Source organism: Rattus norvegicus, chromosome 1, assembly GCF_021556685.1.
Source record: "Rattus norvegicus strain SHRSP/BbbUtx chromosome 1, alternate assembly SHRSP_T2T, whole genome shotgun sequence".
In the NCBI taxonomy this organism is placed as follows: Eukaryota; Metazoa; Chordata; class Mammalia; order Rodentia; family Muridae; genus Rattus; species Rattus norvegicus.
The window spans coordinates 124,197,950-124,214,640 of record NC_141534.1 but is presented as its reverse complement, the minus strand read 5'-3'; the positions used below and the strand labels follow the sequence as shown (position 1 = coordinate 124,214,640).

The window sequence follows — 16,691 nt, the reverse complement described above, 5'->3', positions numbered from 1 at the left end:
ATAGATAGATAGATAGATAGATAGATAGATAGATAGACAGACAGACAGACAGATCTTGGTGAATTGGATTCTATCAACAATATTCAGTTAATTACTGAACATCAGTATCTCAAAGTGCCACTCCACATTCGTTCATTATCCTTTACCCTTTTCCCTGTCCCACATACAGTAACAGTTGGGTGCATGTGACTTTATAATATTATGCCTTCAGGAATACAGTTATATGCATGTTCAGAATTATCATCTCACTAACTAGGATATGCACAAATTCATAGCATTTCTACCTAACCTATAGTAAATAATCAAAACTTCTGATTCCAGAAACATAATGTTAAAAGAAATCTTTTAGGGGGTTGGGGATTTAGCTCAGTGGTAGAGCGCTTGCTTAGGAAGCGCAAGGCCCTGGGTTCGGTCCCCAGCTCCGAAAAAAAAAAAAAAGAACCAAAAAAAAAAAAGAAATCTTTTAAACTGCATCCATATGCATATATTCATAAAGCATTTGCTGTTTGTTAACACAGTAACCATAGGATGTCTCTTAATTTTATTTATCTCCATATCCCTTCCTCTACTCACGTCTTCACTAATTATCACTACTTCTTCCCTCCCTTTTCAAGCCCCATACCATGCATATTGATCTATTCTAGTTCACTTTCCTAAGGAGACCTATCTATTACTCCTAGTCCCAAACTCTAAAAACAATTTCTCTGCTTCTGTAGATTGTACATTGGTTCATTGACTTAACAGCTAATGTCCACATATAAGCAAATATATAATATACTTGTCTTGGTGGTCTGGAAACTTCATTCAGTATGATGTTTTCTAGTTCCATTCATTTACCTTTGAAGTTCAATTCTTTTAGGGACTGAATTTTTCAAATATGAAAATGTAGACGGAAGGTACCATGCTGTAACCTGTAATTCCACAGTGAGAGAGATGAACTGGGACTACCCGTCTGAGTACACTTTGGATTAAACTAGTGAGAAGGAACCCTAGGCTACAGTTTGGGAGGATGCATCACAAATCAGCAAAAGAAGTGAGTTTAAATGACATAAATAAACAAATAACTACTTTATCTGAGACATAATTATAGTAAAATATTTTTCAGTAACTTTATATTGCATGCTCGAAAAAAAGGACAGAACAAATCAAATGAAAAGATATTCATTCTTTTCTAAACCATTGAGACATAGGGGCGTTGCTCAGTCTAGGATGTATGCCCAGGATATGGCAGTTCCTGGGTTGGAACTTCACTGTTTCAGTGAAAGAAATAATTTGATTCACCAGTGAGTTGAAAGAATATGTAAAATGAACTCCAATTAAAACAGAGTTCTATCCAGGAAGGCATCAGAGTAGAAATAGAGGATTGACTTGCACAAGTTTTCCTCTGACCAATAGAAAGAAACTTATCCTCTGAAGACTTGCTTAATTAAATGTTAATACATGAAGATGAAATAATATCAATCTGTATCAGTTTTTGAATTAATAATTTTTGAAAATTGATTTTTTCTGACAATATATCCCGCCTCATTATTTCATCCTCCCTGATTCTTTCCATCTGGAAAATGACCTATTTCCTCATGTTCTCACCCCACCCCTTGGAAAATATAAAAAGAAAAAACTAACCTGACTAAAACAGAACAAACGACCAGTGGAATCAAAAATGATAAAACACAAGAAGCACATAGACACACGGAGATACATACTTACAGAGAAAGTCGAAGAAAATATTAAATTGGGAGTCAAAATATATGGGAAATTACCAGCATGGTCAAAAATATAATATATTATGAATAAAAAAATTGAAAACTACCATTGATTTATGTAAGGTATAATGAAGTACCTGCTTGATTGTAGGTTCTATTCCCATGAAACTGTACTGGACAAAAGCACTTTTGATATTAGAAATTATGTCACAATGAGAGAGCTTCTTAGTGAGGTAGATCATATTCAGATTCAGATATTAGTGGTTGGACACCAAATAATTTGACCTGCAAAACCTGTGCATTTCCTTTGCATGGCTTCCTGGTTTATATAAGTATATATGTATATAAGTGCTTTTGTATCTGGACATTATTGATCATTTGCTTGCATTCCTCCCAGTACCACTGTGCCTTACAATAATTCTACCATGAATTCTAAAAATCTTTCCTGAGCCATGAAGGAAGAGATTAGCTGGTAATGACTCATTTATGAGAGTATGATCCAAGGTCTTTCACTTTGTATATTGTTCAGATATATTTCTCTGTAACTGTCCCCATCTATTATATATGCTAGCTTTTGTGATGACAATAGAGCAATATACTGATATATGGGCATAACAGAATATTGTTAGGAATCATTTTGCATCTACATTTGCATAGCAGACAATAATACCTGCTTTAAGCCTGAAACCCCAGTATTTTGTCATGAGAACAATGGTAGAAATGTGTTCTATCTCACTCTGCATGTCTCAAATCCAGTCATATAGTGGTTGCTTACTCCCTTCAAGGTGCCACAATTGTAGCATTGTATCCTGTACGCAGCTGAGTGTGGTAGGTCAAATAGTATAGAGGTGGGTTGGTGTTTAAGTTTTCCCTCAATAACCCTGCCAAACACATTTCAGTACCAGCAACACTATTCAAAAGGTAAATGATTTAGTTAGGCACCTGTTTGTCTTCTCTATGTTCAAAAGAAATGTAGGTGTTGTCTTCAACAATAGAGCCATCATCAGCCTTATGCAGCAATCAGTACCTTAGGCAATAGCTTGAAGTGATTGGAGTATTACAATGAGGACACATTGGCCAAAAAATATAGTAGATAGAGCCAATACATGGGGTCGGAGATTTCATTTGGTGGGAAGAGATGTCTAGTTCTGTCATTCTCTCCAATTTTTTAAATATCCTTTATTTTTTATTTATGTTATATATTAAGAACTGATCTGACTCCTACTTATAGCTTACCCTCTTACTATTCCACTCTCTCCTTTTCATTCCCCCATCTCCATTTATTTGCTACATTCCAATGTATCCCCCAAATATGCCCCATAATTATTTATATTGTTTCTGTACCCTCATAAAATCCTTTCCTCCTGCCTAATTCTTGTATGCCATTGTCAGGGCTTAAAATATCAAAATATAAGCAGATACATTCTGTATTTGTCTTTGAGGTTCTGGATAACTCACAATGAGGTTGTTGTTGTTGTTGTTGTTGATGATGATGATGTTGCTCAGACCCTTTCAAATATACCAGAAAATAGTAAGTGGATCACAGGCAATAAGATGTAGAGGTATTAACACGATTGTGGTTTGATTTTGCTCTGTTCACATAATTGATTGCTTCTTCTCTCTGGAGGTAAGAAAGTACATTTTTAAAGGAGCCCCCTTTTCAAAATGAGATGTTAGAGTTTTATAGAGAATTTGGATTGTGAAATACTTGAAAATGGAAATGCTGTTGCGTTTTTAATTCCAAGGACAGATATGTTTGATATTCAACCTTTGGTAAAATATTTGCCTGACATAAACAGATTTGAATTTGACCTTCATCACAAATGCAGATATACTATACACACAAGGAAAAACAGCAGCCAGGAGGTAGGGACACAATAATATGATGCTGAAGGTCATCCTAACCATTAATCAGAAGAGCGGGAAATCATTTTAGAGAAAAAGTGATATATGCTTTATGTGCTTGTATGCTAAAAATATGTAACTATATTTTCATTTTACAGGGGTAACATTGAAAGTATTGACTTGAGGCTCAGCGACACTTTAAGGTTTTAAACAGAGTTCATTCTATGAAAAATAATGGCGTCTTTTAAATTTGTATAGTATACTTTTATTATAAATTGACTGTAAGTCTGTGGTGACAAAGAGTAGAATGCAGTGGTTTCAATGAGGTGTCGACGATTAGTTTCTAATTTTTAAACAGTTGACTCCTAGTTGATGATTGTTTGTGGAAGGTTTTGAGAGAAGTCTCTCTGCTTCTTCTCTGAGGTTTGAGATATAAACTGCTAATTCAGCAACCTGCTGCTTATCACTAGAAATACAGAAAGAGAAGAAATAATTTTTTGCTACTATACTACAATTTGAATTTTATTAATATATTTTTGTTTTTGTTACAAATTCTAAAATGTAATTCTGGCTGTAAGTATACTCATAGTAGACTCTCGTCCTATGACTCTAAATTGTTAGATATAAGGGCATGTGCCAACATGACTGGACTTTTTCACAAAACAAAAAAATCTAAAAGTTATTAATGATCAAAGTCAAATTCACATTTACAAATCAAATTAAAGCATTCAAGATATATTGACTTACATATTAATCATATCATTTAAGAAATAGAAGCAAAATATTTACTTCATACTTTTGCCCAACTTACTCTACAGAATGTGACACTGTCTCACAAATTCCAAAAATTAAACAGAATATGAACAAAACTAGAAATAAAATAAAGGAGAAAAGGAGGAGGAATCAGAGGAGAAAAAGGAGGAAGAGGATAAAAGGAGGACTCCACTAATCAGAGAAAACGAAAAGCTCATAAAATGTGAGTTTCTTCTTCACTCCTTCATAAAAGGGGAAACAAGAATATTCATAGGTGGGGATATGGAGGCAGAGTTTGAAGCAGCAAATGAAGGACCCCCATTGGAGGAAATAAAGGACTGAAAGAACTTAAGAGGCTTGGAACGCCATATGAACAACCATGGCAAAAACCAGAGCTCCCAGGGACTACACCACAACTTAAAGACTATACATGGACTGACCCAGGGCTGCAACTGCATAGGTAGCAGAGAATAGACTTGTTGGGCCACCAGTGGAAGGGGAAGCCCTTGGTCCTGCCAATGTTGGACTCTCAATGTAGGGGAATGTTGGGGGGGAAGGCAGGAGGGGCTTGATGGAGATGAGAACACCCTTAGAGAAGAAAGGAAGGAAGATGGGATAGTGGGCTTATGTCTAGGAAACCGGGAATGTGAATAACATTTGAAATAGAAATAAAAAAATCCAGTAAAAACAAACAAACAAACCAACAATAATAGGATAAAACACAGGGATTTCTTTCAGTGTTTTCAGTGTCCTGATCACACATTGACACACAGTACATGTATAAAATGCAAAAACATTTAGGATTCATTTTCTTGTTTAGAAAACCATACATTATCGTTTACATAAAAACCATTATTTTAACCAAATAGTTGGCAGATTAAGATGGAGCACTGTATTTTAAATCCAGTCTATTCTGCACAGCATCATCCTGTCCAGAAAAAAAAAGCTATTGATGCAAACATTGCCTCTCTATATAGGAAATTGCTATAATTGTGTACTTGTTACCAAGTATCCTCTGACAATTTTGATAAATACAATACTACGGCATTGTAATTTCACAGGATTTTTAATATTAGGAATCAATCTTTGAAAGGTATCTTTAAAATCAAGATTGCAGAATAATCTTTGCAGCAAGTTTTAAACATCTCCAGCATTGACAGAAGATTCAGAGGGTCTGATCTGCAGTAGCCCAGCCTGTTTAAGAGTGGTCATTCCTTCTCTCAATATGATATGTATTAATATATTGCCATCCTTATCTGCTCAGTCCTATATTGAAGTAAAGTTCGCCACACAGGGATAGCTTCTGAAAGTAATGCTATAGAATAGGAAGCTGAGTATTCCGTATGCATTCAAAGTCACCTTGTTGTTTTTGCAAATGTTTTCCTTCCTTGATTGTAGCACACAGGGCTATTTGTCCAAATTCGAAGCACATTCTGTAATTCCTGATGCATTTCTCTTTCCCAGGTACACTTTGTCTTGCAGAAAAGGATATTATTAAGTCAATATAATTTACCTTTATTGAAACATAAATGATTGTACACAAATGATTGTACAATCATTAACATTCAGGAGCTACTCTACATTTTTGTTTGTACTCCATTTTCATATTCATTGGTCATCAGAATCACCAAGGTTTAAAGTTGCATAGTGATGTTGAGTGGTGCTTCTGCTTATAAAAAGTAATACTGCACTGCAAAATTATTTCTCAGAACTCATGTCAGGAATCTCAAATTACATGTAACTGCATATCTTGAGACAAATACAGCCTTTTGCAATTAATACCTCTACACATATGCAAACACACAGAGAGAGAGAAAGAGAGAGACAGACAGAGAGACACAGAGAGACAAAGACAGAGACAGAGTCAGAGACAGAGCAGAGAGAGAGAGAGAGAGACAGACAGACAGACAGACAGACAGACAGAGAAAGACACACCCACACAGACACAAGTTCGGGCTTAAAAGTAGAGAGACAGAATCTCAGTGATAGAGACAGAGAGAATGTATATATGTACACATAATTAACATTAAAAATCTAGCTAACTGTGGTTACATGCGAGTTTACATGTAGCACTTACAAGTCGGGAAGTCAATAAATCTCTGAGTTAAAAGACAGCCCTGTCATCAAGTGAATTTCCATTCCAGCTAAATTGAACAAGTAAGCACCTATTTAAAAGAAAATCAAACAAAAAAGTAAATATATCAAAGTAACAATTTTTAAAACAGAAGAAAAAATCATCATTGAATCACAAACCAATGCTTTTAGTAAATAACAAACGTTATGTTAATGGCAAGTGCTTCATTTACATGAGCACATCAGATCCTTTAAAAATCCAACTAATCAAGCTAAATCTGACTAATGCAGAATATTATTAAAGTAGCATCTTTTATTCTTTAGTGATTTCTCCTGATATTACAAGTATCTAGTGGTTTCGTACATTCTCTAATTTTGTTACATTTTTCTAAGCACTCTTTCTTTCCTTTGTATAGAGATCTAAATGTGAATATAATTCAATATCCTGTAGGCATCATTGCCCAAAAAGCACCTTGAATTTATCCCTGACCAATTTATACAGGGGTTTTTGAAGACCCAGCACTTTCATTCTAGCAATAGTACAGCTTAAAGATCACATCTGCCTGCCTTGTGTCATTAGCTTTCGAAAAGATTTTGAATCACTGCAGCCTGGCAACCATGCACACATGCGTGATTGGAGGGTTATGCTAGCTCACTAGCACAGAACAGGGGCGGGTTACAGTGTGATTACTTAAGTCATGCAGCAGGTCCTGTTCAGAGAAGAGGCAGACAAAGATGCCTGTCAAAGCACCCTAGGACTGGTCAGCAAGGCAATGTAGCAAACAAGGTCAGCTCTCTCATATCCCCATAATTTGTTTCATAGAGGTGATTTCTTCACACTAAATATGGCAAATTCATTGTAAAAGAAGATTATTCTATACATCTCAAGCCTTTGACTCTGAAATGTCAGATCAGAAACCTATCAGAGCAGGACCTGGCTTCCTTTGTCCTGTCCTGTGTTGTGTTTGCTGCAGTGCCCCTCCCCTTGAGCTGTCAGTCTGCCCTGTCACTTCAGATCAGTTCTCTTACAGGGTGAATATTAGCATTTCAAAGAGCTGAGAGTATTGTGGATTATTGGTGTGTGGGAGTAATGGCAGTCAGAAAAATATAAAGGAATTTAAGTTCGTAAATGGATTTTGCATAAAAATTACATCCATAAATGAAGTTGCAGTGGTATCTGGGTATCTGCCATAGACTGAAAGATTTGAAGGAATAAAAAACACTTGAGAGTTAACATACAGATTATCATCAGAGGGAAAGCACACAATAGATCACGTGGATTACACCTCCAGTTTCTGAATAGTTAGTGGTATCAGGTAAGAAAGAGTTTTGATGTTATGATAGTTCCAATAAAGGATAAGTGTTTCAGAATGGCTGTAAGAAAGAGTAGTGGGCAGAGTGAAGTTGGGTGTGTGAACGGCAGGCATGTGGAAACATATACATATATAAATATATATATATATTTATGTATGTATGTATGTATATATAAATATACATGCACAAAAACACTTACAAACATACTCACATGACATACAATGCATGAAGCAGTACAGAACGATAAACCATTTTCTTCTGTGATCACATAAGGTGATCCAATTTCAATGTTTTGACAATGCATTAGTGTCTTTTTAATTTTGCCCAGATTCAACAATAAACTGGTGGATTGGAAATAACTTTCTTTGGATATGTAGTCTATACTTTGCTTTCATCCTCTGATCTGATATGCATGAATTTTATAAGATATGCAAAATAGAATGCACATTTGGGTTTTGGTTTTTTTTTTTTTTTTTTTTTTGGGTGGTTTGTTTGTTGGGGAGTTTGGCCATCCTCCATCGGATAAATCCACAAGGGTGTGTTGTTGCTTTTGTTTCTGTTTGAATTATTTCTGGTCTTTTTTGGAATCATATTTTGTTTTTCTTTATAAAATGGTGTATTTTAATTGAAAATTGATTTTTGTCCAGTTTTTCATTTCCATTCTTATTTATTTTATTTATATCATGATTACATTTTTCCTTTTTTTAACCCTTCCCAGTTTCTAACCACCTCCCCTCCCTTCCAGATCACTTCCCTTTCTGTCTCTCATGAGGAAAAGAACACTCAAGGGATAACAACCAAACATAAACAAAATGAAATATAATAAGATATAGTAAGAACATTTTGAAGGTGGACAAGGCAATCCAACAGAAGGAAAATGAGCAGACACAAGAATCAGAGACCCAACTGTTAACACACTCAAGTATGCCTTAAAAACACTAAATGGAATCCTCTCAGATGTGTACAGAGGAAACAATGCAGACTAATAATAGGCTTTGAGACACAGATTTCCTCAGAGGCTTATTCTATTCTTTTACTCATTGTATTTTTTTTATTTCAAAATGTTGTTTGTGTTTAAGATTTAAAAAATCTTTAATTCAAGACTATGTTGATCCAAGTAAACAGCAGTCTGACGGTTGGCTAAGATTCTTGCTTCTAAAGAGGTGTTAATTAATACAGAAATAACAGAGTGGCAACATTCATTACAGTTTTGTTACTTCAGCTATGTTATAGAATAATTTGAAATCTGCCATGCAGATACCACCTGAACTTTGTTCATTATTCAAGTTTATTTTACAGGGAATTTTTTTTGTCTCTATCTAATTTTACAACACTATTTTTTAATTTGTGTGATGAATATCATTGGTAATCAAATATATACATATGTAATATATATGTAATATTTTATATAACATGGTATATGACATATATTATATCACAATATGATACATAATGTTTTTTAAATGATATTGTTTCTATAGCTTGTTATTCAAAGTATTTGTTATTTTAGGACATGAATTTTCATAATTTTTATACTGCTACATTGCTTAATGTAATTATCAGAATTGTCAGGTTCCTGACGCCACATTTAGGAACTTTTATGCATAAAATCATATCATATTCAAAGGAATCTCCTAATACTATGCTGAATAAGACAGGAAGAATAAACTTCCTTTTCTTGTTCTTGATTTTAATAAAAATGTTTTGAGTTTATCACCATTTAGCAGGATGCTCCCCCTGATTTTGTTGTATGTTGTTTTATTTTTCTGAAATATGTTCTGTTTATCCTTCCCAGTGACCACATTTCTAAGGAAACAGGAAACTTGCTACTCTGGTAGCCATCTATATCAGTAAGGATGTGTGCATATAGAGTTGGAATATTGAGAAGCCCTCCTTCTTTCTTTCTTGAATATTTGCTCATTCTTTTGAGGGGCACACATGTAACCCTAACTTTAGGAGGCCATGTTACAACAGCCATGCCATTTATAGAGACATCCCATAGCATTTGTTCCAGTCCTCTAGCTTTTACCCATCTGGGGACTTTTAGAATCCCCAACTATCTTGAGTACTGACTGTTGCTTATTCATAGACATTATGTAATTATGTATCATTGTGCCAACAAAACATTAGTAATGAAAGTGTTCTCTATGGAAATAATCAGCAACACATACCAAAGGACATAGCAGAAATATTTAAAAAGGAATTTGACAAAATGGAGATTTAGAAAAACAATGTCAGTGTGTTCTCTGCTAGGGTCTTTAAATTCCCTAGCTGAGTTTATTGATCATGTTTGTACTATCATTCATAAATTCTGTCCTGTAGAACTGGCCTCACTTCTAATTAATAATGTGGTTGGTTAAGCACAAAATACTTTGTACATTTTAGATGCTAATGCATTTTACCTGGCCATTCATTATTTTAGCATATAAGGATTATTAATGGATAAGAAAAGCATTATTTTTTTCTTAATGGAGCCTGAATAGTGTTTTAGAGCATTATGAAAGATAACCACCATGGAAACATTCCTGAGTAGCACACGGATGAATCCTCTGTGTCTAGCAAAGAATGTTTATTGTGTATACCTCATGACCTTATGATGAAATCTCCTGGAGCGAACTGAGGCTCTTTCCAATTTTCTCTTTTGTTCAATTATATCTGCTTTTATATGTTGAGAGATACAGCATTAGGATTCATAAAATTATTGTCAAAATACATTTGAGTTCATATGATTTGCCTGTCTACTGCTTTGAAAAAACCTTCCATAAGTGCAATTTCTATAATCAATTAGATTCCACCATATTAAAATAATTTCTCCTTTAGGAACCTTTCTATATTGGAAATAGCTTCATGGTTAGAGATGGCAGATCATGTTTATTTATTTCCCTCAATAGTGGGAGTCAATTCACTTTACTCTATGGAAACCATATCATGCTGTCATGTTCTATGTGAGATCATATGTGAGTTAGTCACGTCTGTTACATCTGAAAGACATTGGTTCTTTGTTACATTCTTCCCATTCCCAGGTGCTCTCAGTTTTCTCCCAAGAAAAAGATTCATGAGAGATGAAGGGAGAGTATTAATAGAGAATTTGCATTTACAACTGAGTTACCAAATTTCTCTTAATCTCTACACAGTGTTCAGGTATGTGTCTCTGCCTTTGTTTCCACCAACAACAGATTGCAGCTTCTGTGATCATGGCTGAGTAATATACTTATTAAAGGGAATAACAGAATATCTTTAGGATTCTTTAAATTGGTATATTGCTTTTGCAGAAAAAATGGTGTTTCATATGCCCCTTGGTCCACAATCTATTATTTCTCTTTTCTTGGACATATGAGGTATGTCAGGAATGTGTCTCATGGACTGGGCATTAAATCCTTTCATGTAATTGTTACTCTCATCACATTTGTACAACTATTGCACTCGTGTACACTGTAGCTAGTCCACCATTGTAAATTGAAAGATTTCAGCTATGTTCACCTTTCCTTTTCTCCTCAGGAAGTATGAATAAATTTTCCAATCCATGAACACTATCTGGAAGGGGTGAATACTCCAGTTAGTCACCAGGTTAACTTCTTCATGTTCAATGAGATAGGTAAGTGTTGTTCCATCAATATGGTTCTGTCATCAGTTTTTCTAAAGCAACCAATGATGTGGGTAGGAATGTAAGTTGTTTGGGAGCTTCTGTGTGATCTCAGTCATCAAAACTCAAATAGATGTAACCCATACATGACACTGGAATGACTTTGCTAGGGAGAGATGGCAGTTAGGTTGTACTCTCCCCATTATTTTATGATGTGTTTTAAGAATATTCCTTTAACATAGTATATATTAAGGAGCCTCTACTGTAGTATTTTTCTATAACATTCTTCAGATAGTCCACAGATTCTGGTGTCCCTTACCCCACTTTCCTCCACTTCTGCATTTAATATTCTCATTCAACTACCACATTACACCACATGTCTCCAGATTTAATTATGTTTTATTTATTCAGGAAAACCTTCTATAATTTCTATTTCCCCACTCTATATCTTTACACTGAGGATTTAAGGATTCTTACATGCAATTGTAATGATTAAAACCTAGGGGTTGGGGATTTAGCTCAGTGGTAGAGCATTTGCTAGGCAAGGCCCTGGGTTCAGTCCTCAAATCTGAAAAAAAAATAAGACAAAAATAACAAAACCTAAGAAGCAATTTTAAGTGATAACATCCTAAATTTTTCTTTGGGGTTCTGAGTACCTCACTCAGGATGATTTTTCTCACTCAGGATGACTTTTTCATAGTTCTATTCACTTAAGTAAGAGTTCCATGATTTTATTATTTCAAGAAGTGAGTTACATTTCATGGAGTTAATGTACCATATTTTCATTATTCATTCAATTGTGTGTGGACACAGTGTTGAGTGATATCTGGGTTAAGAAGACAGAAGACCAAAATGTGGATGTATAAATCCTACATAGAAGTGAGAACAAAATAATCACAGGAGATAGAGGAAGGGAGGGACCTGGAAGGAAGAGAGGAGGGAGAGGGGAAAAGACAGGACAAGATCAGATATTGGAAGTGATAGAAGAAAAATACAGAAAATCAGGAAAGTGAATAGAAACAATTAACATTGGGGACTGCAGAACTGGTGGTATCTCCTAAAAATTCCCAGTCGCCAGGGAAACAAGAGGCTCCTAGGACCAAACAGGGATGACTTTAGCAAAAGTACCCCCAAAAAGGGAGATAGAACCTCTAGATACCACCTGCAGTAGATAGGCACCACCACTAGTTGAGGGATGGGGCCACCCACCAATCTCAAAAATTTTAATCCAGAAATGTTCCTGACAAAAGGAAAGACGGGCCCCACAACTGGAATAGAACCTGAAGGCAAGGCCATTCAGAGACTGCCCTATCAAGGAATCTGTTCCTTCTGCAGACACCAAACCCCAACCCTTCTGCTGATTTCAAGAAGCACTTGCTGACAGGAGCCTGGTATGGCTGTTCCCTGAGTGGTTCTATCAGCACCTAACCAAAATAGATACAGATACAACCAATCATCAGACTGAGCCTTGGAGACTCCAATGGAATAGCTAGGGGAAGGACTGAAGGAGCTGAAGGCGATTGCAACCCCATTGAAAGAACAATATGATTTAAACAGACCAGCCAGAGCTAACAGAGTAAACAGCCAACCAAAGAGTATACCTGGAGATCCACGTGGCTCTTGATTCATGTGTAGCAGAGGATGGCCTTATCTAATATCAACAGGAGGAAAGGCCCTTGGTTCTCTGGATTCCTAAGACCCCACCTAGGATGATGCTAGAGTGATGAGGCAGGAGTAGATGAATGGGTAGAGAGGCACGTTCATAGAGGCAAAGGGAATGGGGAGAGAAGGAATGGGATGGGGCGTTGTGGAGGGATAACAGGTAAAAGGGATATCATTTGAAGTGTAAATGAATAGAATGATGAATTAAAAAATTAATGACAAGTTCCTTGAAAAATTCTTTCAATGTAAGAATGACCATGTCATTTTCCTCAGAATCCAAGGAGGTTGCAGTGCTCTTGACAGCCCCAGATCCAGATTCTTCCCACAGTTATATCCATTAGTACTCTCAGATCACTGCCGAGAAATATACTTGTTTTCAGTAAGGCCAGAACACTGGGTCTGTACTATGTGGAAATGTACTGTATGATATAAGAACATTCAGCACAAATGGTGGGTCCTGTTTGCCTCTGAATGCATGTCTGCCTCAAAACTACCATGAGGATAGTTTATTCTTAAAAGTTTTTTTTTTTCACATCCGCATATTGGACAAATCAATTCCTTGTTAAAGCAACCACTGAAGCCTCATTCTAGGATGATTACACTAAAAAGGCTTCAACCTCTAACACACTATTAAACTATTAAAAATGATCAGTTCAACTTGTCTTACCATATTAAAGAATTTTTGTCTCCAATTTTCTATTAATCTTTGATAGGTTATGTTTTTTGTAGAATAAAATTAATTCTGTTCCTAAAGTATTTATTTCCTCTCTTACAAACAAATATATATATATATATATATATATATATATATATATATATATATATATATATATATGTATTCCAATGGTGTTTCTAAGGCTCAGTCTGTTGATTGACTATATCTGCATCTATTTTGTTTAGGTCCGGATAGAATCGCTCAGGGAACAGCCATACCAGGCTCCTGTGAGCAAGTTCTTCTTGAAATCATATATATATATATATATATATATATATATATATATATATATATATATATCATATATCTTATACCACAATTCTGAATTTTTGCAGCCTAGTAGTAATGATTTTCACTTTTTGTATGTTACCTTCAGGCCTTGTAATATATTTTTTGTTAAATTGTACTAAATCTTTAGTCACTTTCAGTCCTTGGATTTTTATAATGTTTCCCTAGTCATACATACTACACAAATGTTATTTTTGGATAGCAAAGCAACAATTTCTCCCCAAAGAAATGGAACTAGATATCATATATATGTAAAGACCTAGGTAAAATATACTTTTCCCATTGCCCTGCAAATCACCACGTCCCAGTGTGGAACTTCTTTCTTTGACTTCATATATGAACTGAACTAAGAAATTCTTGATTCAGAACACTCCTAAAATATTTTGGTTGCAAAATCAGAGAGGGTAGTTAAGGAAATAAATATTGTCAACTAATAATAAATAATACGTTTGTGATCAGAAGTCTTCCAACTTCTGTCCATCCCTGGGGTTCTAAGGAATCATCCTTTTCAGTCACAACTTTTCACCAAGAATTCTTGTATATATTTTTGTCAAGACCTATAGAGCATTCAAAGCCAAATTTTCGAGTGGTCTCAATTGCCAACTATAAAATAATAGATTTTACATTTTTAGAAAACACAGAGGATGAAATAAGTATTATAAATATTCTCTCACAAGCTCATAGACATTGTCTGAAATTTAATTTTTATTTAGCTACAGTACTGCTTTTAGAAGTACTCCTCTTACTTTTTCAACCTTAGTTCTCTCACAGTTTTATTTTCCTCAGAGAAATGATTCTCCATACTATAAACCTGCTTCCAAAATCACCCATATATCACAAGTGGATGACTAAAGCATTGTTTATAAAGTTCAAATTTTCAGTACTTAACCCTAAGACTGCTCTCTCGCAAGAAAGTAACTCATAGATTAAACTGAAATTTATATAACACCTAAGTTCATAATTTTCCTATTTTATAGTTTTTAAAAAGAAACCGGAGCCCAAAAAATGATTACTTTCAATATTAATTGTTTTCTATATTATTTTATGCATTTCAACAATTTGAGCTCTCTTTTTTCAAGTAAGACCCACATATGGTTAAAGGAAATATCAGAAAATTTACATAATATATTGGTGGAAGCAATTTGGAATCATGATACATTACTCACATTGCCTTTACTGGTATCCTTCCTTCATGCAAGGTCACAGAAGCATTAATGTATATCATGATGGTACTTTCTTCAATATGCACTATTTTAATTATTTAATAACCATGAATCCATGGACAGAACCATCCAAAACCTTATGGAATCTATCAACTATTTTGTATATGATTATTTCCATGCCACATAATTTTACAAAGAAAATACAATATGTGCTAAAACTGAAAATTGCATATATTAACTTATATAATATAAACAAGAATCCCTGCCTTCCCATTTAAACAATAAAATATGCCTATACAATTTATACAAGGGTATGCCAGATTTTCTATTCTTTGAATATTTTCATGGTACACTAATTTATTGGTATGATTATGACTTATGGATTGATTTAAATCAGTAAGACTTAGCATGGTAATAGTGGTCACTGTGCAAGTAGTATGACGGCCCTGTTTACTTGCAGGATCCTACTACAGAAAACTGTGCCAATTATAGGTTTCCTTTTGGGACTCAAATCCAACTAAAAATGTTGGTAATTCTCATGATAGGCAGTTCATCACTGTATCAGAAGTATTCATTGGCAGAAAGTATTTCCAAGCTTGACAAAGTGGTGATTATACTTCTTCTGCAGTAGCCTGCTTCATTTAGTCTGGTACTATGAAAGCTATCCACTAAGGTACACAGTAGAATCAAGCTTATTGGTCAATGCTCGATACATTCACTCTGTTCTTTGATTTAACCATGTGTTGACCTCAGCAATAGGGTCTTACTCTCCAATTCTGTATAGTAACCAAGAAAGTTTGTAATGGGATGGACTGTATGCGAATTCTCTGGAAAGTAAATTCAAAGTACACATCCCAATTTGGCACTGGAAAATGTACTTGCCTGGCTATAGTGTCCTGTGGAGAAACCATCATCTTATTACTAGTTAACCTTATTTGAAAAAAGTTTATATATATATATATATATATATATATATATATATATATATATATATATATATATAGTGTGTGTGTGTGTGTGTGTGTAGAGAGAGAAGCCCCTCTTGCAGAAGCTTGATTCCATATGCCTTTCTCAAAACGACTTTAGGGATATTTATCCTTCCTCATATTCACTCCTCACATCTCAGCTTCTACTAGCATCACCATGTAATTCAGTGGTTTGTATATGGTTGGCCCAGCTAGTTGCACTATTTGGTGATGTAGTTTTGTTGGAGTAGGTGTGTCCCTGTGTGTGTGGTCTTTAATAACCACATCTTAGCTACCTGAGATGCAATCTTCTGCTTGCTGCCTTCATAATATAAGTTTAACTCTCAACTCTTATAGCCCCATGCCTGCCTTAAAACTGCTATGCTTCTACCTTGAAGATAATAGACTGAACCTCTGAAACTTAAGTCGGTCACAATTCGATGTGATCTTTATAAGAGTTGCATTGCTCATGGTTTCTGTTCACAGAAGTAAAAGCCTTATTAAGACACTTAGTCTGTCACTAGTTTCCCTTCATATTTATACAATTGTTTTTTAAAAACTCCCCTCCATTGAAGTACAGACCCATGATATTATCAGTATCCTGACGTGTATATTTATTACAAGAAC

The 16,691-nt window shown here is 34.9% G+C and overlaps 1 long non-coding RNA gene across 4 annotated transcripts in view; it reads left to right on the top strand.

The window, feature by feature from the left end:
- Nucleotides 1-16,691, top strand: part of LOC148007683 (uncharacterized) — a 107,036-nt gene that overhangs the window by 70,050 nt on the left and 20,295 nt on the right. For 2 of the 4 annotated variants that reach the window (XR_015646656.1, XR_015646648.1), the window contains 3 exons: nucleotides 4,367-4,524; nucleotides 10,712-10,829; nucleotides 11,187-11,283. This is a non-coding gene — a long non-coding RNA (uncharacterized LOC148007683). The remainder of the gene's footprint in view (nucleotides 1-4,366; nucleotides 4,525-10,711; nucleotides 10,830-11,186; nucleotides 11,284-16,691) is intronic. The other 2 variants (XR_015646650.1, XR_015646651.1) reach the window with 2 other exon arrangements.